Genomic DNA, 23,215 nt, shown 5'->3' with positions numbered 1-23,215 from the left:
GAACTCGGACCAGAAGCAGATGCACAGAACCAACAATATAAAACCACGTACAAGTAAGATCCATACTGTTTAACCTACTGGGTGAAAACATGATTGTGGAGGCAAGAAATCAGGCAGGAGAGGTTCCACCGCCTTACCCCAATTACGTCTGTAGTAAGCCTGTGGAAACATTCAATTCATGTTTACTTAGGAGCCTCAGTACATTGCTGGTATTAGCCCAGCAATAGTTTGTGGTTCACTATATAGAACATAAGACAAGCAAACCCTGGTGTGTTTGCTTGCTGGCTCCCAGAGTATTTCCTTATTCAAAGGTTCTCCATCTAATCAAGGCATCAGTCATCAGGTACCAGGGGCCTCCTGAAAGCCAAACCCCTGCCCTTGCTGTCAATACCCCTGACCTGGATCCAGGGTGGCATTTTTTTCTGATAACAGGCATTGCATTGCTGTGCTAAAGACCTGCCAGCATCTGTTTGGTCATCAACTGTCAACAGGCAAGGCTTCCACCACAGGGATCCTGGGAGGGAATACATCATTGTTATACCAGTCAGGCACTTGATAGGTCTTACCACTTGATCCCCTTTGCAGAAAGAGGTAATTTGAGTCTCTCTGGCTCAATATTGGTGATCAAGAACCCACTTGCCAACAATTCTGCCCACTGTACACAATGGCAAAGGGGATCATTTAATCCTTAAAAATAACAAAAGATGTTTGAAATTGAATAATTTGTTTCCTCTATTAGTTAATTAAATTTTCACAGCAGTTAACGTTGCCATTCTGTTAGGCCAGCACAATTTATTTTAACTCCTTGTGTAACTCTGCAATCTCAAAGGAAATATGACACTAAATTGTCATTTTTCTCATAAAGCAGAATTTAACATTGGCAATAGGGTTTTGGCTGTATCTCATTTGTTGGAGAACACCTACCAGAATTGACTCTCCAGCAAAAAGCCTTCAACAGCACTTAAGACTTTGAATCTGGAAATCCTGTCTGCCCTGTGCTGCTAGCCAAATTGCTTTTGGTTGTTGATAGACCATTGAGCTGTGACAGCTTCCAGCAATGTATCCATCAGAGGCAATGGAACACCAAGCTTCAAGTGACAGGTGAGTGAAGATGGGATCTGGTTTGCTGATTGGCAGAAATGGGGGGGTGGTGGCAGAGGAGATGGGAGAACTCACAGCAGACCACCCACTTTCAAACACATCTGGGTACCTAGAGTTTCTTAATCAAACTTGATATTTGAGGGACTTAACCAGGGTTTGCTTTACTGGCTTCCCATGTAGTGGCTCTGCAACCCACTACTGGTTGAATACCAACAGCAGCAGGCTGAAGCTCTTGAATTAAGCAGTAACTGCCCATGTAAAGGTTTTGATTAGCATCAGGGTGGGATGGTCATCTTCCATTCTATCTATCTTGGATTCAATATAGCAGAGGTGCAAAGTCAATGGGGAATCATGGCATCCAACTCAATGAAGGTCCCCTCAACATGAAAAATTGCTGCTAGGAATAGCACAAAATCCCATCTTCTTCAATTGTTTTAATTTCTACTGGTATTGTTTCAAATATTTATTTTCTTGCAATCCAGTTGTCATGCTGTTTCTTTTAAAAAGATTGTCAATAATATCACTGCATGGCAATCTTGTTCTATATGTTGCAGGCATTTCTACTCCCACAAAGGGCGGCACAGTGGCTAAGGGGCGGTACGGTGGCTCAGTGGTCAACAGTGCTGCCTCACAGTGCCAGGGACCTAGGTTTGATTCCCACTTTGGGCGACTGTCTGTGTGGAGTTTTCACATTCTCCCTGTGTCAGCGTGGGTTTCCTTCCACAATCCAAAAGATGTGCAGGTCAGGTGAGTTGGCTATGCTGAATTGCCCATAGTGTAAGGTGCATCAGTCAGGGGTAAACATAGAGAAATGAGTCTCAGTGGGTTACACTTTGGATGGTCAGTATAGACTTGTTGGGCTGAAGGGCCTGTTTCCACACTGTAGGGAATCTAGTCTAAAAAAAAGTCTTTTTGAACCTTTATCTGTGATTTCATTAATCGAAACCAATTCTTGACAAGCAGAATGATAGATGAAGCAAATTAACTTAAGTTTGAAATAAAGTGCCAATCAGAATGGCAATACACAATCTGATAAGTACAACGAAAGCAAAACCAAACAAGACCAATACTTTGTATTTTATTTCTGTATTGCTGATGCGTGATTGCATTAGAAGATCTGAGTTAATATTAACTGTACTTTAAGCAAAGCATGAGTATGGGTATTATTACATTGTAGTGGGTTACATTGTACTTGTAGTGTCAATATACAAAACTCACCTAAGCTAAAACTACTCTGGAATATTGTACTAAAGGCTCAAGAACATTGGCAGTTCATAGACCCTAAGATCAAAAAATACCGCAACCTGATTCAAATGATTGAACATAACCCGAACGTACTAAACTGCCAATTATACAGTGATGCAATCAAGTATACTGGCTTCCATATCATAGAATCCCTACAGTGTAGAAACAGGCCATTTGGCCCAACAAGTCTACACCAAACTTCCAAAGAGTAACCCAACCAGACCCATTCCCCTACCCTACATTTTCCCTGACTAATGCATCTAATGGGCAATTTACCATGGCCAATTCACCTAACCTGCACATCTTTGGACTATGGGAGGAAACCAGAGCTCCTGGAGGAAACCCACACAGACACGAGAATGTGCAAACTCAACACAGACAGTTGCCCAAGGCTGGAATCAAACCTAGGCAGTGTGAGGCAACAGTGCTAACCACTGAGCCACCATGCCACCTATCAGTCCCTTGAGATATTTTACTTTTTCAATTTAAGGGGGGAATTGAATTTGCAACCATCAGAGCCTTAAGAAAATTGCATGAATTTTCTGGTGCTTTGGGGATTGAGCAGGGAGTGGAACTAATCAGATAGCTATGACACCAATAAGATGAGCCAAATGTTTTGATTCTACAAATGCTGCAAAATACAGGCTGTCATTGTGCTACTGCCCAATTAGCAGAAAATGCTGGAGAAACTTAACAGGTCTGTTTAACTTAGCAGCCAGCATCTATGGAGTGTTGAACAGTTAACAAAGAAGTCACTGCACTCCAGTTAACTTTTTCCTCTATTGACAGATACTGCCAGGCATGTTGGCTTTCATTCTAGATTTCTACAAAAATATGTTGATTTTATTTGAAGGTCTACTGTTAGTCTGAATGTGCTGAGGTTAGGTCAAATAGGAGAGATATCAGCTGTTACCTTCCAAGTATCTTATGATTACCCTACATGTCCATTTGAAGAATGGACAATGTGGCAAGGTGCATTTAAGAAACTATCCCTGGAAAAAGAACAAGTTAATAAAAACACAAAGTAAGAAGAACACTTTTTAAAAAAATGTTACATGTTTGAGCTTTAGGAGGAGAGAACATGACTGCAACTGGGTTAAGCTGTTTCACAAATTAACAAACAGCGTTAAGTACTTTCCATAGAGGTGTCCTATTCTCATCTGCAGCAACAAAGTTATGCACAAGATATAAATAAATAATTACGGGCAGCACAATGGCTTAGTGGTTAGCACTGCTGCCTCAGCACCAGGCCTTGGGTGACTGTGTGGGCTTTGCACATTCTCTCCATGTCTGTGGGTTTTGTCCAGGTGCTCTGGTTTTCTCCCACAGTCCAAAGATGTGCAGGTTAGTTGAATTGGCCATGCCAAATTGCCTATATTGTTCAGGGATGTGTAGGTTAGCTGTATCAATCAGGGGAAATGTAGAGTAATAGGGTAGGGGAATGGGTCTTGGTGGGATACTTTTCAGAGGGTCAGTGTGGACTTGTTGGCCAAATGGTCTGTTTCCACATTGTATGGATTCATCATTCTATGATTCTATGAAGATATACATACTCACTAAACAAAAAACAAATAAGCACACCCTATCCTGATTAGGAAACTATAGTGATTGTAACAAGATCAGCCAGGTGGCCCTCATAGAATGAGTTCCCTCAGTGGGGCTGTTAACATGATCCAATCGTGGAACCCTGACTGACAGAAAAACAGAAGTGTCAGACATCCTGCTCAGAGTGAGCTGGATCAGTGTCAAGGACTGTCCACACGTAAATAAAGGGTGACTTGGTGACAGGATACTGGCCCTGTTCCATAGGATTCTGGGTATTCCAAGATGGAGGACAGGAAAATATTGTGGCTGTAAGAGTTGCGTTTTGAGGTATTTTAAGTGTTGGAGCTGATTTCTTCAAATTTCAGGAGCAGTAATTACTATTATAAGCAATTGCATTGTTTTGGAATTTTGGGAGAAAAATGAATCAAAACAATGGCACTTTAAAAAGGAGGAAGAGAGACAAGGGCAGAGACCACATGATCAGTGAATCAAATGAGAAAGAAACGTACACTGCTGTCTGACACAGCTACAGCCTTTGCTGTTTTAATTCAAACATCTCTGGAAGTCAGTGTCTAAAAAATTAACTAACAGCAAAATTCACAGCTAACAGCAAAATTCACAGGGGTGGCATGGTGGCTCAGTGGTTAGCACTGAGGGACCTGGGTTTGATTCCTGCCTCGGGTGACTGTCTGTGTGGAGTTTGCACAGAAATAAGGCAGGACAAGTGACCGAAATGCCAGTGACCATAATCCTATTTAGATTTTAAATAGTAATGGAAAGGATATACTGGATCTAAGAGTTAACTTTCCAAATGGGAAGAAGGCCAATTTTGACAGCATTAGGCAAGAACTTTCAAGAGTTGATTTGAGGATGGATGTTCACAGGTAAAGGGATCGCTGGAAAATGGGAAGCCTTCAAAAATGAGTCCAAAGACAGTATGTTCCTGTTAGGGTGAAAGGCAAGGCTGGTAGGTGTCAGTAATGCTTGATGCCAAAGAAAAGGAGAGACTGCATATGTCAGGGATAGGCAGCAAAGATCAAGTGAATTCTTAGAATATAAAGGCAGAAGGAGTATACTTGAGGGAAATCAGGAGGGCAAAAGGGACATGAGATAGCTTTGGTAAATAGGGTTAAGGAGAATCCAAAGGGATTTTAAAAATACATTAAGGACAATGTATTTTGTGGGGCCCTGTTCTCAGGAGAGAACAGGGCCCCACAAAAATCAGCAAGAAAGCCTACGTGTGGAACCACAGGAGATGGGGGAGATACGAAACGAGTATTTTACATCAGTTGATTGCGAGGAAATAGATGACATCTTAAAACGTCCACATTACAGAGGGGGTGGTGTTGGATGTCTTAAAATACTTAAAGGTGGATAAATCCCCAGGACCGGATCAGATGTATCCTAGAACTCTGTGGGAAGCTAGGGAAGTGATTGCTGGGCCCTTTGTTGACATATGTGTATCATCAATAGCCACAAGTCAGATCCCGGAAGACTGGCAATTGACTAATATAGTGCCACTCCTTAAAGAAAAGCAAAGGAACTATAGATCAGTGAGCAAGTGTTGTTGGGAATCCTGAGGAACAGGATGTACATATATTTGGAAAGGCAAGGACTGACTAGGGATAGTCAACATGGCTTTGTGCATGAGAAATCAAGTCTCACAAACTTGATAGAGTTTTTTGAAGAAGTAACAAAGAGGATTGATGAGAGCAGAGTGGTGAATGTGATCTATATGGACTTCAGTAAGGCATTCGACAAAGCTTCTCATGGTAGACTGGTTAGCAAGGTCAGATCACATGGAATACAGGGAGAACAAGCCATTGGATACAGAACTGGTTTGAAGGTAGACAGGTTGTTGGTGGAGGGTTGCTTTTCAGACTGGAGGCCTGTGACCAGTAGTGTGCCACAAAGTTTGATGCTGGTGCAATGATTTTTGTTCATTCTTTACAGAGAAATCTCAATTATCCAGCATTCAATTAATCAAACTTCGGATCATTCAAACAAGATTACAATGCGTGGCTAACTATGTTATCCGGCATTCGATTAATTGAACGAAATACTCTCCACCCGTGTCCATCTGATAATCGAGGTTCCTCTGTGAAAGATTTGGATGTGAACATAGGAGGTAGAGTTAGTAAGTTTGCAGATGACACCAAAATTGGACAGTAAAGAAGGTTAATTCAGAACAGCAGCATCTTGATCAGATGGGCTGAGGAGCAGCAGATGGAGACTAATTTAGATAAATGAGGTGCTGCATTTTGGAAAAACAAATCAAGGCAGGACTTATACACTTAATGGTAAGGTCTTAGAGTGTTGCTGAACAAAGACATTGGAGTGCAGGTACATAGTTCCTTGAATGTGGAGTCACAGGTGGATAGGATAGTGAAGGTGTTTGGTATGCTTGTCTTTGTTGTGATTTGGAGACATTGATATTGGACTGATGAAGGAGCAGTGCTCCGAAAACTAGTGCTTCCAAATACACCTGTTGGACTATAACCTGGTGTTCTGTGATTTCTAACTTTGTCTTTGTCAGGCAGTGTATTGAGTATAGAAGTTAGAAGGTCATGTTGTAGCTGTACAGGGTATTGGTTAAGCCAATATTGGAATATTGTGTGCATTCTGGGTCTCCCTGCTATAAGGATGTTGTGAAACATGAAAGGGTTCAGAAAAGATTTACTAGGATGTTGCCAGGGTTAGAAGGCTTGCTCTCTATAGGGAGAAGCTAAATAGGGTGGGGCTGTTTTCCCTGGAGCATTAAAGGCTGAGGGGTGACCTTACAGAGGTTTATAAAATCATGAGGGGCATGGATAGGGTAAATAGACAAGGTCTTTTCCTGGAGGTGGGCAAGTCCAGACCTAAAGGACATTGGTTTAGGATGAGGGGGAATAAAGTTAAAAGGGACCTAAGGGGCCTTTTTCTCAGCAGTGCAAAATGGTATGAGTTGCCAAAGGAAGTGGCGGAGGCTGGTATAACTACAACATTTAAGGCATCTGGATGGATACATGAATAGGAAGAGTTTAGAGGGATATAGGCCCAGTGCTAGGAAAACAGACTAGATTAATTTAGGATATCTAGTCAGCATGGACAAGTTGGACCAATGGGTTTATTTCCATGCTATATATCTGACTCAATGGCTCTTTGAAGAAATTTGCTTGCAATAGTCGACTTTGAGTTGGAGTAAGCATTTCTGGCATCAGGCTGTTGTTTGGAAAGCTTTGACTTGTTCAATCCTCCCATCAAAGACTGGGCCCAAAATGTGAAAAGAATGAATTATTTTGTCCAGGCAAATGACAGTGCGGCAAATGAAAAGCAACAAGTAATTCTGCTGACAGCTTGTGGAGGATGCACTTGGTTATTTCTCAATTAATAGGAGCCTAACATTCCCTGAGGCACCAGATACTAACTCTTTTCAAGAGTTGATAGACTTAGCTAAGGGTTACTATAACCCTAAGCCACCTCTAATTCTGAGATGTTATCAGTTTTATTTCTCAATTTGAGAACAGGGGACTCTATCAAGATTTTGACTATGTTGAGACAACTGGCAAATATGATTTAACTCTTAAAGAGATGCTGAGTGAGACTGTATAGTATGTGGATTAATGATGTAACCATGCAAAAGCACCTAATAGCTGAAGCCCACTGAACTTCAACCAGGCATCAATACTGGCTTTATTATTAAAAAGTGTGGCAAATGGAGCATATGAGTTTGGGGAACACCACTTGAGTGAAGGCAGTTATTTAGTGTCATTCAGGACATTCCCTGACCAGAGGTTCTCGATGTCATCCCATAGCAAAACCCAAAAACAAAGCCAAGCCTTGGCCAAATGGCTAAAACATTATTCAGGATCCAGGCCAGCAAGTCTTGTTGCCAGTGTTATGAAGGTATAGGTGTGTATTGTACCTTTAAGAGAGTGTGGAAGCTAGCACAGACCTAGAGAAGCACAGAGTGTGCTGGAAAATGTAAAAAATGTAACATTTGGTTGAAACAAATAGCTGAAGTTGTGTTGCCATGCAACAAAAACAAATTCAAACTGGGCCAATCAGTTTAAATTATGCCGTAGATACCAAAATCCAATCCAACTTGAATTTTACAGTTTGAGATGACATCAAATCAATGAAATGATCCAATGTTTTGGGTAGAAAACCGGCTATTTTGAACAATTAGGAGAAGAACAGCAAAGAGCAGCCAAGGAAGTACCAAGACTGCCAGTCGAATAGGTCTCTGAAAGGTCAAGATTAAAATGTGCTGGAAAAGCACAGCAGGTCAGGCAGCATCCAAGGAGCAGGAAAATTGATGTTTCGGGCATTCCTGATGAAGGGCTTTTGCCCGAAATTTCGATTTTTCTGCTCCTCGGATGCTGCCTGACCTGCTGTGCTTTTCCAGCACCACACTAATCTTGACTCTGATCTCCAGCATCTGGAGATCACCTAGCTCTCTGAAAGGTACCCATCCATAAGAAATTTGTGCAGCAGAAGACCAAAGTCAACCTAGAAAAATCTACAGAGTTCGACATCCAAAGATGACAATTGGGTTTGAAAGTGATTTGAGGTAAATTTAAGAGGGAATTTATTGGACCAGTATTATAAAGTGGGAGGTAAAAGATAGGTTTAAGAGAAAGGAGTTGTAAATAGTTGTCTAATGTTTTCATTTGGACTTAAAGAATAAAATGGTTAATTTTTACATTAAATAGTGAAATCTGGGATAGTTCTTTGCCTCTTGAAATTTAACAGATTTTGGTGCTGGGTAAGCTTCTCTGTGTGTCAGGTTTAAATTAGCAGAGGGGTTTACCCCATGTCGTAACACCAATATGTAGACTCGAGACAGCAAAAGAGTCCTATTGGACATAAATGAGAACACAGGCCACTACCTAGGAAACTGCACATCTTGAAAGTGCACCTACAACTGGTTTGGAATAGTTAAATTGCTTTGCAGTATCCAAATCTGAACTAATCAAAATGTCTGCTTAAATGGTCACCCAGTTCTAATGGAGGTAAAAACAATGACTGCAGATGCTGGAAACCAGATTCTGGATTAGTGGTGCTGGAAGAGCACAGCAGTTCAGGCAGCATCCAAGGAGCTTCGAAATCGACGTTTCGGGCAAAAGCCCCCTGAAGGGCTTTTGCCCGAAATGTCGATTTCGAAGCTCCTTGGATGCTGCCTGAACTGCTGTGCTCTTCCAGCATCACTAATCCAGTCCTAATGGAGTCCAGTGCTGATGTGGCAGATTTAGTGATCACTGAACCAGTCTTTAACAATTTGCTTTGGACTCCAACCCTTAGGTTTGCCCAAGACCTCAGCTATTCTGAGAATCTATAACAGGGCACTTTGACAGATAAGGGTAAAACTTCTCAGAAGCAGCTGGTTCAGTTACCACTGTAATAAAAGGTAAGGGGTGTAATCCAGGTGGCTGTGGGAGTCGGTGGGTTTGTAAAAAATGTCGGTATCAAGTTGGTTGTCATTAATGGAGATGGAGAGGTCTAGGAGGGGGAGGCTCCAGGTAAATTTAAGGTCAGGGTGGAATGTGTTGGTGAAGTTGATGAATTGCTCAACCTCCTCGCGAGAGCACGAAGTGGTGCCAATACAGTCATCGATGTAGCAGAGGAAGAGGTGGGGAGTGGTGCCAGTGTAATTACGGTGACAGTGTTCTACATAGCCAACAAAGTGACAGGCATAGCAGGGGCCCATATGGGTGCCCATGGCTACACCAACACATTCCACCCTGACCTTAAATTTATCTGGACCATGTCTGACACTTCCCTCCCTTTCCGAGACGTCTCCATCTCCATTAATGACGACCAACTTGATACCGACATTTTTTACAAACCCACCGACTCCCACAGCCACCTGGATTACACCTCTTCCCACCCTATCTCCTGCAAAAATACCATCCCGTATTCCCAATTCCTCTGCCTCCGCCGTATCTGCTCCCAGGAGGACCAGTTCCACCACAGAACACACCAGATGTCCTCCTTCTTTAGAGACCACAATTTCCCTTCCCACATGGTTAAAGATGCCCTCCAATGCATCTCATCCACACCCCGAACCTCGTCCCTCAGACCCCACCCCTCCAACCGTAACAAGGACAGAACACTCCTGGTGCTCATCTTCCACTCTACCAACCTTCACATAAACCAAATCATCCGCTGACATTTCCGCCACCTCCAAACAGACCCCACCACCAGGGATATATTTCCCTCCCCACCCCTTTCCGCCTTCCGCAAAGACAATTCCCTCCGTGACTACCTGGTCAGGTCCACGCCCCCTTCAACCCACCCTCCCATTCTGGCACCTTCCCCTGCCACCGCAGGAATTGCAAAACCTGCGCCCATGCCTCCTCCCTCACCTCCATCCAAGGCCCTAAAGGAGCCTTCCACATCCATCAAAGGGTTACCTGCACATCCACCAATGTCGTTTATTGTATCCGTTGCTCCCGATGCGGTCTCCTCTACATTGGGGAGACTGGGCGCCTCCTAGCAGAGCGCTTTAGGGAACATCTCCGGGACACCCGCACCAATCAACCATACCGCCCTGTGGCCCAACATTTCAACTCTCCGTCTCACTCTGCTGAGGACATGGAGGTCCTGGGCCTCCTTCACCAGTTCCACCACAGAACACACCAGACGCCTGGAGGATGAACGCCTCATCTTCTGCCTCGGAACACTTCAACCCCAGGACATCAATGTGGACTTCAACAGTTTCCTCATTTCCCCTTCCCCCACCTCACCCCAGTTCCAAACTTCCAGCTCAGTACTGTCCCCATGACTTGTCCTACCTGCCTATCATCTTTTCCACCTATCCACTCCACCCTCTCCCCCCCCCCCCCCCGATCTATCACCTTCATCCCCTCCCCCACTCACCTATTGTACTCTATGCTACTTTCTCCCCATCCCCACCCTCCTCTCACTTATCTCTCCACCCTTCAGGCTCTCTGCCTGTATTCCTGATGAAGGGCTTTTACCCGAAACGTCAATTTTACTGCTCCTCGGATGCTGCCTGAACTGCTGTGCTCTTCCAGCACCACTAATCCAGAAACTGTAATAAAAGGTCCAGGCCCAAGCTTGATACAGTAAAATTAGTTGAAAAAGATTCACCTAGGTTGGATCAACATTTTTTGATCAGAAAATGGTTGCCTAAATGAAATCCTAAAAATACCCAAAGCTTTTCAGTAAGGTCTAGGGATTATCAAAAAAGTCAATGCCACCTTGCGTGTTGACCGGGAAGCAATTCCATGAATCTGCAAGGGCCGTTCAGTGCAACCTGCCTTACAGGCAAAAGTAGAGGAAGAGACCTGAAGTCTAGAAAGCCATTTAGTTTGTGCAATGGGTAGCACGATTGTGAAGCCCAATGGGTTGTTTCACCTTTGGGGATTTTGAACAAACTTTAAACCATTTTTTGCAGCTGGATAAATATCCATTCCCTTGCCTTGAAGATTTATATGCAAAGCTTGCAGGGGGCTGTCCTTAATAAAGCTGGATGTGAGCCTTTTGTACTTGCAATTGTGGTTAGATGAGGATTCACAGAAATATGCTATAATTATACTCTTAGGGTTTGTGCCAATATAAGATATTGCCATTTGGTGTATCATCAGTCTGAGCAATTTTTCAGTGGTCATTGGAAAACATTTTACAAGGTCTACCCCAGGTTGCCATTTGTTTAGGTTTGATAACAGGGAAGATCAATTAGGAGCACTTACAGAACTTGGATATAGTCCTTAGATGTTTCTCAAAGTGGGTGTACACATTTAAAAGGGAAAAATGTGTTCCTATGTGGACTACAGACTCAACAAGACAAGGCCCGAAGATTGTGAGGATGGTCAAAGATGCCCTGGCTTTCACAAGTGGAGCTGAGGTCTTTTCTTGGGCTGGTGAACTATTACAGAAAGTTCATATACAACCTGGCCTTTATCCTGGCACCTTTGCATCAACTCATTTTTTAAAAAGTAAGCCTTGGAAATGGTTGCATAGCTAAGCCATAGCTTTCAGGGAAGTGAAGAAATGTTATCATCCTCCTCAGATTTCAGCACATTATTATCCCAAATGAGATCTGGTAATTGACATGCAATGTTTCTCCCTATGGCATTGGGGCAGTATTAACTCATAGATGGCCCAATGGAGAGGAACACCCATAGCATATGCATCCAGGTCTTTGGCTAATGTGCAGCATAAATACATCCAGATAAAGAAGGAAGGTTTGGTGTTCATGTTTGGAGTCAGAAGTTCCACCAAACCTTTGTGGATGTAAATTTGTAATAATGGACCAGACCCCTGCTAGACCTACTTAAAAAGGACAAGGTAATGCTGCCCACAGTAATAGAGCCCATAACTGAATTCAACCTAAAGCTAAGTATGTAGAATTACAAGTTGAATCAACCTCTGGAAGGCCAAGTAGCAGATGCATCAAACTGCCTCCTACAGGCAGAAACACCACCATTGGTACTGCCATGGGAAGAGTCCATATGGTTTTTAAATTTACTTGAGACACTTCCAGCCAGTTGACAATGTCAGACTTTTGGGTGCTGTAAGATCTGGTCCTAGAAAAACTGAAACAACTGGTGGTGATGGGGGTACCCAAAGGCCATCACAATCACAACTGAACCATTTTTGGACTTGGAAACCAGATCACAGTAGAGGATGGCATATTATGGGGAGCAATTGTCCTGAGTAAAGAGTGTTGCCAGATACTGGTTGAACACCCTCAAGGTCACTCAGGGGTTTCCAAAATAAAAGTGTTGGGCAGGATTGGATGCAGACATAGCTGTATTGGGGGCACAGTACCCAGAGTGCCAACAAGACAAATTACTGTCAGCAACTCCCCCACATTCATGGAAATAGCTAGGTAAACCCTGGACTAGGTTACGTGTCAACTATGCAGGTCCTTTCATGGGCTCGATTTTCTTAATCATTGTGGATGCCCACTCAAAGTGGCTGGACATCTATACAGTTCATTTGTCAACCATGGAGATGACAATAGTAAAACTGCATGCATCCTTTGCAATACATGAACCCCCAGACGTGTTGGTCACTGATAATGGGCTGTTGTTTACCAGAAGGGAATTTCAGTATTTCCTCAAGATTAAGGCAGAGGGATGTAGTGATTATAATGAGGTTAGTCAGGTGGACTTCACAGAATGAGCTCCCTGATTGGGACTGTTAATCTGATCTGATCAAGGAGCCCTAGCTGACCAATAAACAGGAGCATCAAACATCCTGGTCACTGAGTGCTGGATCAGTGTTGTATTCTCCACATGTAAATAAGGAGTGAATTAGTGATGGGATACAGGTCTCTGTGGCATAATGTCAGAAACATTTCGCTATTATTTCATTTTCGCTGGGTCCAAATCTTGGAATTCCCATCCTAATGCCATTGTGGGTGTACTTATACCAAATGGACAGCAATGGTTCAAGAATGTAGCTCAACATCACCTTCTCGAGGGCAACTATGGGTGGACAACAAATGCTGGCCTGATCAGAGATGCCCACATCCCAGAGTGAATAAAACAATTGAAAATGTGACCAGCAATTGAAAATTGTATTTGCATTTGTCCCAACACACAATATAGATATAAACTTCAATAATAAGCATCTTGAAAAGTTTAATAGTCCTTTCATTCCTCTGAATTAAATCCACTGAACTATTGTTCAAATGTTTTTCCTACCATTAGAAGACCAGCCATTGGAAGGACAGTGCTATTCCTTGAGACTGATTGACTGCACACTGAAAAATATACAACTCATGTGTGAGCTCTCCAAGGAAAGATGATACAGACAAGCACGTATACCGAGCCTGCTGCCAATGACATTTATAGAGTGCTGGTGAGTCATAGGATTAAGGGCAGGAAAACAATGTAATGCATTATGTTTTAATACTTTTCAAAGTACAGAAGATGGAAATTATCAATGGGCCTGTGGGACAGCCAAACCTCCACAAAGGAAACACTAGCCAGGAACAAAGAAGAAAGCGTGTTCTTTAAAATAGTACAACTATGCGTGAACCACGTTACTGCATTTTGAGATGGAGCTCTGTGACAACAGTCTTTCCAACCAGTTGTTTTGTAATATGCCATATGCTAACCTGCCATATTCCAAGTAAAGGCATTTTACCAGATAGTCCCACATGTAGAATCTTCCAGGTTGATTCTAGTTTTTGCTTTGCTAATGTCACTTCAGGAACCTACGAATGAAATCTGTAACCTTGAGCTGAAGACACAACTACTTGACTGCAATCCAACAATTTCTGTTGAATAGCAATCACTTGGGGATACATAAAAGGCAGGATCATACTTAGCTGGAATTAGCTGGAAAAAATGACCATGTTGGATAAGGACTGTGATCTGCTCAGTTTTGACAAAAGCTCATCGATCTAAGACAATATGTGTTTGTGTGTGTTGTACATACTTTGCTGGATCCATTTAGTATATCTGGCAAGTTTTGTTTTTAAATTTCTGATTTCTAACATTCACAATATTTTACTTCTGTAATAGAGTCTGCTGATTACCCATGCAACTGTAATCTAATATTAGGAGAAAGTGAGAAATACATATGCTGTAGATCAGAGTTGAAGAGTGTGGTGCTGGAAAAGCACAACTGGTCAGGCAGCATCCGAGGAGCAGGAGAGTCAATGTTTCGAGCATAAGCTCTTCATCAGGAATGTGGGGGCGGCCCAACAAGGCTAAGAGAAATGGGCGGGGGGGGAAGCTAGGGGGAAGGTAGCTGGGATTGCGATAGGTAGATGAAGATGGGGTGATGGTGATAGGTTGGAGAAGAGGGTGAGAAAGAAGCAGAAAGGTAGGAAAGAAGTTGGGCAGGTAGGACAATGCTGAGTTGAAAGTTGGATCTGGGATAAGGTGGGGGAGGGGAAATAGGGAAACTGGTGAAATCCACATTGACCCCATGGGGTTGGGGGGTCCCAAGGTGAAAAATGAGGCATTCTTCCTCCAGGCATCGGTTGGGCTGCCCTTGCATGTCCTTGGCAGAGTGGGAGGGGGTGTTGGTGTTCAGCCACAGAGTGGTGGGGTTGTTTAGTGATTGTGTCCCAGAAATGTTCTCTGAAATGTTCCGCAAGTTGGCGTACTGTTTCCCCAGTGTAGAGGAGACCACATCGAGAGCAATGGACACAGTAGATGATATGTGTGGAAGTACAGTTAAATCTCTGTCGGATGTAGAAGGATCCTTTGGGGCCTTGTACATGAGGTGGGTGGTGTGGGAGCAGGTTTTGCACTTTTTGTGGTGGCAGGGGAAGGTGCCAGGAGTGGAGAGTGGGTTGGTGGAGAACATTTTAACTCCCCCTCCCAATCCGCCAAGGACATGTAAGTTCTGGGCCTCCTCCACCACCAAACTCTAGCCACCCAATGCCTGGATTAAGAACACCTCATCTTCTGCCTTGGGACCCTCTAACCACACGGGATCAATGTAAATTTCCCCAGTTTCCCTTTTTACCCTGCCCCACCTCATCCTTGATCCAACCCTCCAACTTGGCACCACCCTCTTGAACTGTCTAACCTGTCCATCTTCCATCCCACCCTCCTCCGACCTATCATCTTCATCCATAACTTCATCTACCATCTGAATTCCCAGGTACCTTCCTCACAGCCCTAACCCCCTCCTATTTATCTCTCAGCCCCCTTGGGCAACCCCCCATGCCTGATGAAGAGCTTATGCTTGAAACATCGACTCCCCTGCTCCTGGGATGCTGACTCATTGGCTGTGATTTTCCAGCACCACACTCTTCGACTGTAATCTAGATCAGTCATACTTCCAGGTGGCTCAGTGGTTAGCACTGCTGCCTTGTAGCACCGACAAAATGGGTTGAATTCCCACTTCAGGCGACTGTCTCTGTGGAGTTTGCGTTGTCAGCATGGGTTTCCTCCGAGTGCTCCAGTTTCCTCCCACAATCTAAAAGTGTCCTGGTCAGGTGAACTTCCAGTAATTACAAATATTCTTTTTGGGTGGCATGGTGGCTCAATGGTTAGCACTGCTGCCTCACAGCACCAGGGTCCCAGGTTTGATTCCAATCTCGGGTGACTGTGTGGATTTGCACATTCTCCCTATGTCTGCATAGGTTTCCTCTGGGTACTCCGGTTTCTTCCCACAGTTCAAAGATGTGCAGGCCTGGTGAATTGGCCATGTTAAATTGCCCGGAGTGTAAGGTGCATTAGTCAGAGGGAAATGGGTCCTGGTGGGTTACTCTTCGGTGGGTCGGTGTGGACTTGCTGGGCCATAGGGCCTGTTTCCACACTGTAGGGAATCTAATCTAATCTAATTAAACCAAAGGAAGAAAATGGAGAAAAAAAACCTTTAAATTATATTTAGCAAATTAAGTGAAACTTAGAATGAATTATGGAAGGAATCACATGCTGTGAGTTAACATCCTAAAGATGAGAGAATAAAAGTTTTGGTTTACAATGTCTTTCATAACCTATGAAATGTTATAATCAGCAGCTCAGAGCGCAGCACCTTCAGGAAAATAGAATGATATGAATTTTAACTAAATGAAGCAAGTTTAAAAAATATCCACATTGCTTCACAAACATCACAAACTTGTTAGCTGTCACAAGTAAAAAGTCAGACTAAATTTTCAGATTTGTGCCCATTTTACAATGTGAAGAAGCTTTATACATTTCATACAAAATGTCTTTAATGGAGGAACTTGCATCATAACTGAGTCATGATGAATATCTGCTCACTGTTCTAAATCATGACCCTCACCTTGGCCCATTTTTCTGCATTGAGGCCAATTGGGCATTTCAGGCAGATATCTGGCTGATAATATTCCTGAATGAGGAATGGTGAAATAGGGAGGAAAACAGCAGGCCAACAATTTGATCTTGGCAAGAGAAGTGCAAAGAAGAAAATGAATGCAATCATTCCTTTTGGTTCACTGTTGAACCAACCACAAAAATTCTTCTCTTTTATGCACATTCTTAAATTTGCCTTGTCCCTATGCTCAATTTGGATTTAGTGTGCTTGAATTAATGGACAGTTAAAGCACTTTTTCATTTATCTTGTCTCTGAAAGGCATGACTCCTGGAGTGATACAATACTTTTGGATTTATTAGCTATACTGTATGGTACCTGTGGTCATACTACATCTACAAAACACTGACTGCTGACAGGCTAGTTGATGACAAAACTTTGCGGACAAAAGCATGATCCTATCTTCATTCTTTTATTTGTTCTTTCAAGGTATTTAGACATTCCTGGTTGGGTCAGCATTTGTTGTCCATCAAAAGTTGTCCTTACAAAAGTGATGGTGAGCTCTCTCTTGAACCACTGCTGTTTGTGTGATTTAGGTACATTGATACCTTAGGAATGGAATTCTAGAACTTTGACCCAGCAATATATCATACAAACACTTTTCTCCTGGGAATGCACAGGAGAACTTTCGAATTTAATGAAAAAATTTAAGTAAACGGATGAATAGCCTCATTTGGCTTTCTCTGTGTTAGATAGCATTCATGGCTCACTAGTGATACACCACCTCCACACTCCAGTCAGAAGATCATGACACCTGTGCACATTGTCCATGCCGGCATTTCAGTCTGAAGATGTTGTCATTCAGATATGAGGCATTAAAAAAGGTTTCATCTAGACTCTCAGATAGTTGTGAAAAATTTCAATACACGGTTTTATCTGAAAACAGGGAAATTCTCCCCAGTGTCCTGGTCAATAGTTGCTGATCAATCAACATCATTAAAATAAATTCAGTTAACTATCTCATTGCCAGTTCTGGCCGTTTGTAAATTGTTTGCCATGTTTGCTGTATTTTAACTATCCCCAAAATGTTCTTATTTGGCTCAAAAGTACTTTGGAAAATCCAGAAGTGATGGAAGATGCCGTATAACAAATTGAAGCATTTTGTTATGGCATATCGAGACCAAATATTGTTTTGTTGCTTCTTAATTATCTTTCCCTTCCCAAACAAAATGGTTACCAACACAAGCATCTGGCTTCTTAAGACTGGAACCACAACCTCACTGATGGAAAACTAATGCTTAGACATCTAAATTTTGCTAGTGAAACAATATTCATTGTTTATTATTAGTACCATTTGATAAACAGTGGTGTTCCACCTCCTTGAAACAGATTGATTATAATTGATCAATGTGATAATCCATTTCAGTGGGTAATTAAAAGTCAATAAGGATAGTGTGGAAATCAATGTGAGCCAAAGCTGCTAGGGATGATTATATGGGAAATAAAGGAGGGGTAAGAAGGAGTGACTAGCAGCAGAATTACCAATCACCAACAACTTATTAACAAACTTTAGATTCAAACATGAGAAATGGAGATTTGGTACAGGGTGAGGACCACCTACCTCAGTACCAACACAAGCCAAATTTGTAGGAAATTAGAAAAAACATTTTGGGAGGGAGATTATCTTTGTAAATCTTTCTCCACTACTTTTCAGAAATCCAAGAAAAAGTGATTTAATTGGCATTTGGCATTGCATATCCACTAGATAAGATATTCCAGGAAAATAACCCTTCAATCTATTTAATCCGGTGAATCCACATTTTTAACTGGGGGGAGGGGAGTAAGAAATAGCATTGTCAAAAGTATTAGATCAAAAAAATGAACTCTTTCCTTTTCATTTAATTAAACTCAAGTTGACATAACAAAAAATTCAATTCCATATTTGGATATTAGTCTGTTGCATGCAAATAATGGGTTTGTAGGAAATTCCAAACTGAGGATATGAATCACAAAACAACTCATCTAATGTTTCCTGTGACTGCATCAATGTCTTATTATTGCCAGTAGGTGTCATTAGAACTCAGCATACTAAAGGTTACATCATTTCCGCCCTCTCCAGCTCCATCAGCAAAAATAAAAAACTGAATCATGTGGAAAGCCAGCTAGTTTTTATCTTGGCTATCTATTATCTGGTTGTCCCAACAACATATTTCCTACTCTAAAGGAAAATGGAATTGAAACAAAGTGTGAGGAGTTTAGGAAAAGTCAGACTTCTTGGAATTTTCTACCATGTATCCTGTCTATGTCAGGGAGTCAAGTTGGCAGTAGAATTTTACACGTCAAACTGAGTACAATTGATGCTAGATATTTACTGTAACAAAGTAATCAACAATAATTATCTTTAAAGTTCCAGTTAAAGCAGACTGTCTTGCAGTGTTTGCATTTTTAACTTTACGCCTTTTCAGTGCATAAGAAAATTAGTGAAAGCAACTGAAAATTCCAATTCTCTACACTCCTCGAAGTCATCCAGCATCTACTAAATAACACAAATACACAAACTTTCGAGTAAATTACATAATTTTTTTTCACAATTTGTTTAGGATTTTGATTTGAAAACATGATGTGGATAAAGTGCATGGAATAGAATCTGGGCTATGGTTTTTCAGATGTTGTTGTGTGCCAATCAGTTACCGAGAACACAACAATATTAGCATACATCTCAGAGTAAATCAGTGACTTCTTTATATCGTTAATGTTACACAGAATTGTATTAGCAACCTTAACCTAGAAAAAATGGTCAGAAGGACATTCATAGAGGTGTGGCATGGATGCTGCACTGAGGAAAGATGGCAAAAATCTTGATTAAGAATGTTAGTTTTAACAAAGATTTGAAAGTAGAAGAGGTACATATAGAAATAAAGAAGATGAGTAAGTGTGATTTAGGCACCTGATAACCATAATTGCCATTTATGGAACAAATGGGAAAGAGTTGCACAATAGGCCACATTGAGAGGAAACGGATAGTTGGCAGTGCAGTGGAGGGTATTGGGTAGAAGAGTTACACAATAGGAAAGGGAATAAAATCCTAGATTAGAATCAAACTTGAAACATTTGCAGGACCAAACAATCTAATACAGCATGGGCAGAGGATGCACTTGAGTACGATGGTGCAGGTTAGGTTTAAGGAACAGATTTCTGGTTGTACTGGATTCTACACAGCCTGCTAAGGCAACAATGGAATAGAGAACTCCAGAAAAGACCAAACTTGGATGAGGCCTTTAACAGCTGCTAAACTGAGCTAGGATAGAAACGAAAATTGTTATGCAGAGGGGATATGAACTCGGCGGACTGAATCTTACTTTTTCTTGGCTAAGTCAGAGTGCATTGAGTTTTTACAAAGGATTTCTGCCACGATGGCTAGTATGTTTTCTCATAATTTCTTACCTAGTCTGCCTTATTAACTACCTACCTTGTCACTCTGATGTCCATTACATCTGATTCTAGCCACAGCTTACCATGCACCATTCTTTAAACAACTTAGTGCCCACACCATTTTTAAAGTCTAGTGTACACGCAGACAAGCATTCTCGGTCCAGAGCTGCCCTGCATGGTTCCTGATATTTTCTCAAGACATAGCAGAGCATCCCTGCACACAGGGACCTGGATACCCCAGGGTAGTGCAGAAGTAGGTTCTCCACTTTTTCCATGATAAGCAGTGAAGGATACAAAATAAGATTATGCCAGCCTGGTTTGAGGTTGTCACCTGGGTCAGTACAGTCTCAGTCAATTATAAGAAAGCACAGCACTGTAGAAAGTAGATCAATGACAATCTCCAATTACCACCATCTTATCTTCATTACTTCACACTTCCTTTCTTTCTGCTATTGTACCTGTCCCCTTTCAAGTCTCATGCTCTACTACTCTCATCATTACCTGCAACATCACCCACCCCAACTCCTGACATACTAACTGTGTATGCCTTCTGCAATGCCTAATCACTGCTTGGAGCACCACCCAGTCTACACAAAAAGAAACAGCTGTGTCACCTACTTTCAACTTTAATATCTGCCCCCCTCTCATTCCAGGCGAGAAACAGCCCACAGTTAGCAAAGCATTCAACAAGCAATAATCCCTCTTAACTGTCAACTTGCCACTGCCTAACAAGAAAGTTGCCATGTCACTTGTCAGAAGCATGAATGATGAAGCAAGATGGTCTCAACATCAACATCAGTCTCAGTCCTGATGAAAGGTCTCAACCTGAAACATTGACTCTCCTGCTATGCTTTTTCCAGCTCCATGCTTGTTCGATTCTGACTTTCCAGCATCTGCAGTCCTCATTATCTCATCAGATGTCTCACCTGGTTCTGCCACAAATCTCATCAGATTCCACATTACACAGACCCCTACATAGACTCTGCCCTGAAACGTAGTTTGGAGTCAATGAAATGTTAGGCTGAGAATGAATTTAGATAAGACAGAACAGGATTGAGCTAAAAATGTTGAAGAGGTCAGAGCCAGTGTGTGGTAATACATATTGTATCTGTGATAAAGACTATCGTTTTTTTTAAATTAATAGGACTTGGCCATCAATATCTAAGCCTGTAATAATTGCCCACCCCTAGTTGTTTTGGAGAAGGCGATAGTGAGCTGTTCTCTCAAATCACTGCAATTCTTGAGGGTGCAAGTGCACTAACATTGCTGTTAGAGACAGAGTTCCATGATTTTGACACAAGAACTGTGAAGGCATAGTAATATAGTTTCACTTTGGGGTGGTCCAGTGACTCAGTGGTTAGTGCTGCTGCCTCACAGTGCCAGGTACCCAGGTTTGATTCTACCTTCAGATGACTGTCTGTGTGGAGTGTGCACTTTCCTCCAAGTGCTCCAGTTTCCTCCCAAAGATGTGCAGGCTAAGTGGACTGGCCACAATAAATTGTTCTGTAGTGTCAGGGATGTAAAGGTTAGATGGGTTAGCCTTCAGAAATGCAGGTAGAATGCTCTTCAGAGGGTTGGTGTAGACTTGATGGGCTGAATGGCCTGCTTCCACACTGTTCAGATTCTATGATCCTATGAAATCAGAATGGTGCATGACATTGAATGGAACTTGTAAATGTGATACCCCAATGCATCAACTGCCTTTGTCCTTCTAAGTGGTAGAGGTTTGGTTTAGGAACCTTTGTGAGTTTCATAATGCATATTACATCATTAATGAAGAGAATGAATGTTAATAGCATCAGTTGTGAAAGGATCAAGGGAAGATGGTGGTGGAGAAGTTGCCAACCAAGAAGGCTGCTTTGTCTGGAATTTGATATATTGTCTGAATTACAGTCCTTGCAGGAACAGTTGGATGTTTATTTGGGGCAGGAACCCTCAACTCACTAATTCTCAACCATTGCCATCATTCTGTTCCACAGCAAATTGTTGAACCTCACTGTGGTACTGTGCTGGAAATCAAACTCTACTATTCCCAGACTCATCAAAAGGTTAAAGATTTTTTCAAAGTTTGCAAAATTCCCCGATTTACCTGTCTTCTGGATGGGGATTTACAGAAAGCACAGAACAGGTTTCAGTATTTAACAACAATTACTATTTATTAGAAATGAATAGATTCTAGCTACGGGTATACAATCATGTACTGTTAAAATATTACTCTACTAATTAAAACTCAAATTTCCCTTATAACACTTTTTTTTGTCTGTCTGCATGTGTATGTTGGAGGAATTTTGAGAGTCCAGGAAAATACTGGGAAAGCAATTCAATGATCTCTGTTCACAGGATTCACTGAGATGATTCTTTTGGAAACATCAAAAGTACACAAATATAGAAAACAGACCATCAATAGGCCATTCAAGCCCTTTGAAACTGCTCTGCCATTCAAAGTGATCATGGCTGATCATTCAACTCAGGGCCCTGTTCCTGCTTTATATCATACTCTTTGATCCCTTTACTTCTCAGAACCATATCCAAATCCTTCTTAAGATCATTCAATGTTTTGGTCTCAACCATTTTCTGTGGTTGAGAATTCCACAGGTTCACCATTCTCTGAAGGAATTTCCTAAATGGCACTCCTCTGTTTTGCCAGGACTTGCTGTTTGGTGATCTTGCTTTCCTCCAGGTATTTTTACTTGCCTACGATTGGTTCACAAATTATAACATTTCTGATTTATTGGTTAAAAACTTACAGCAAATGGTAAGGAAAAATAAACTGGATTTATGGAATCTCTCTACAGTATGGAAGCAAGCCATTCGGCCCATCGAGTCCACATCAACCTTCCAAAGAGTATCTCACCCTGTCCCTGTAAAGCTGCATTCCCCACGGCTAATCCACCTAGCCTGCATATTTCTAAATACTGTGGGCAATTTAGCATGGTCAATCCACCCAACCTGCATATGTCTGGACTGTGGGAGGAACCAAAGCACCTAGAGGAAACCCATGGCAACACAAAGAGAATGTCCACACAGACAGTTGCCTGAGGCTGAGAATCAAATCCAGATCCCTGGTGCTGTGAGGTACCGGTGCTAACAACTGAGCCACCATGCCCCACCAATCTTGATTTCTTCAAGCTTTAGGTGGTTTTAACAATACAGACAAAGCAGCATCCTCCTTCCCGGAGGTCTAAAAGCCTCTGAC

At 42.1% G+C, this 23,215-nt stretch overlaps 1 protein-coding gene and 1 long non-coding RNA gene across 5 annotated transcripts in view; one reads left to right on the top strand and one right to left on the bottom strand.

The window, feature by feature from the left end:
• Positions 1-23,215, bottom strand: part of smtnb (smoothelin b) — a 362,626-nt gene that overhangs the window by 210,269 nt on the left and 129,142 nt on the right. The window lies entirely within an intron of this gene.
• Positions 1-23,215, top strand: part of LOC148145364 (uncharacterized) — a 180,828-nt gene that overhangs the window by 54,236 nt on the left and 103,377 nt on the right. For both annotated transcript variants that reach the window (XR_015761247.1, XR_015761246.1), the window contains exon 3: positions 13,557-13,707. This is a non-coding gene — a long non-coding RNA (uncharacterized LOC148145364). The remainder of the gene's footprint in view (positions 1-13,556; positions 13,708-23,215) is intronic.

Source organism: Chiloscyllium plagiosum, unplaced genomic scaffold (genome assembly GCF_037043375.1).
Source record: "Chiloscyllium plagiosum isolate Xiang-an unplaced genomic scaffold, Cpla_swu_hap1 HiC_scaffold_24, whole genome shotgun sequence".
Classification (NCBI taxonomy): domain Eukaryota; kingdom Metazoa; phylum Chordata; class Chondrichthyes; order Orectolobiformes; family Hemiscylliidae; genus Chiloscyllium; species Chiloscyllium plagiosum.
This window is presented reverse-complemented; position numbering and strand designations above follow the sequence as displayed.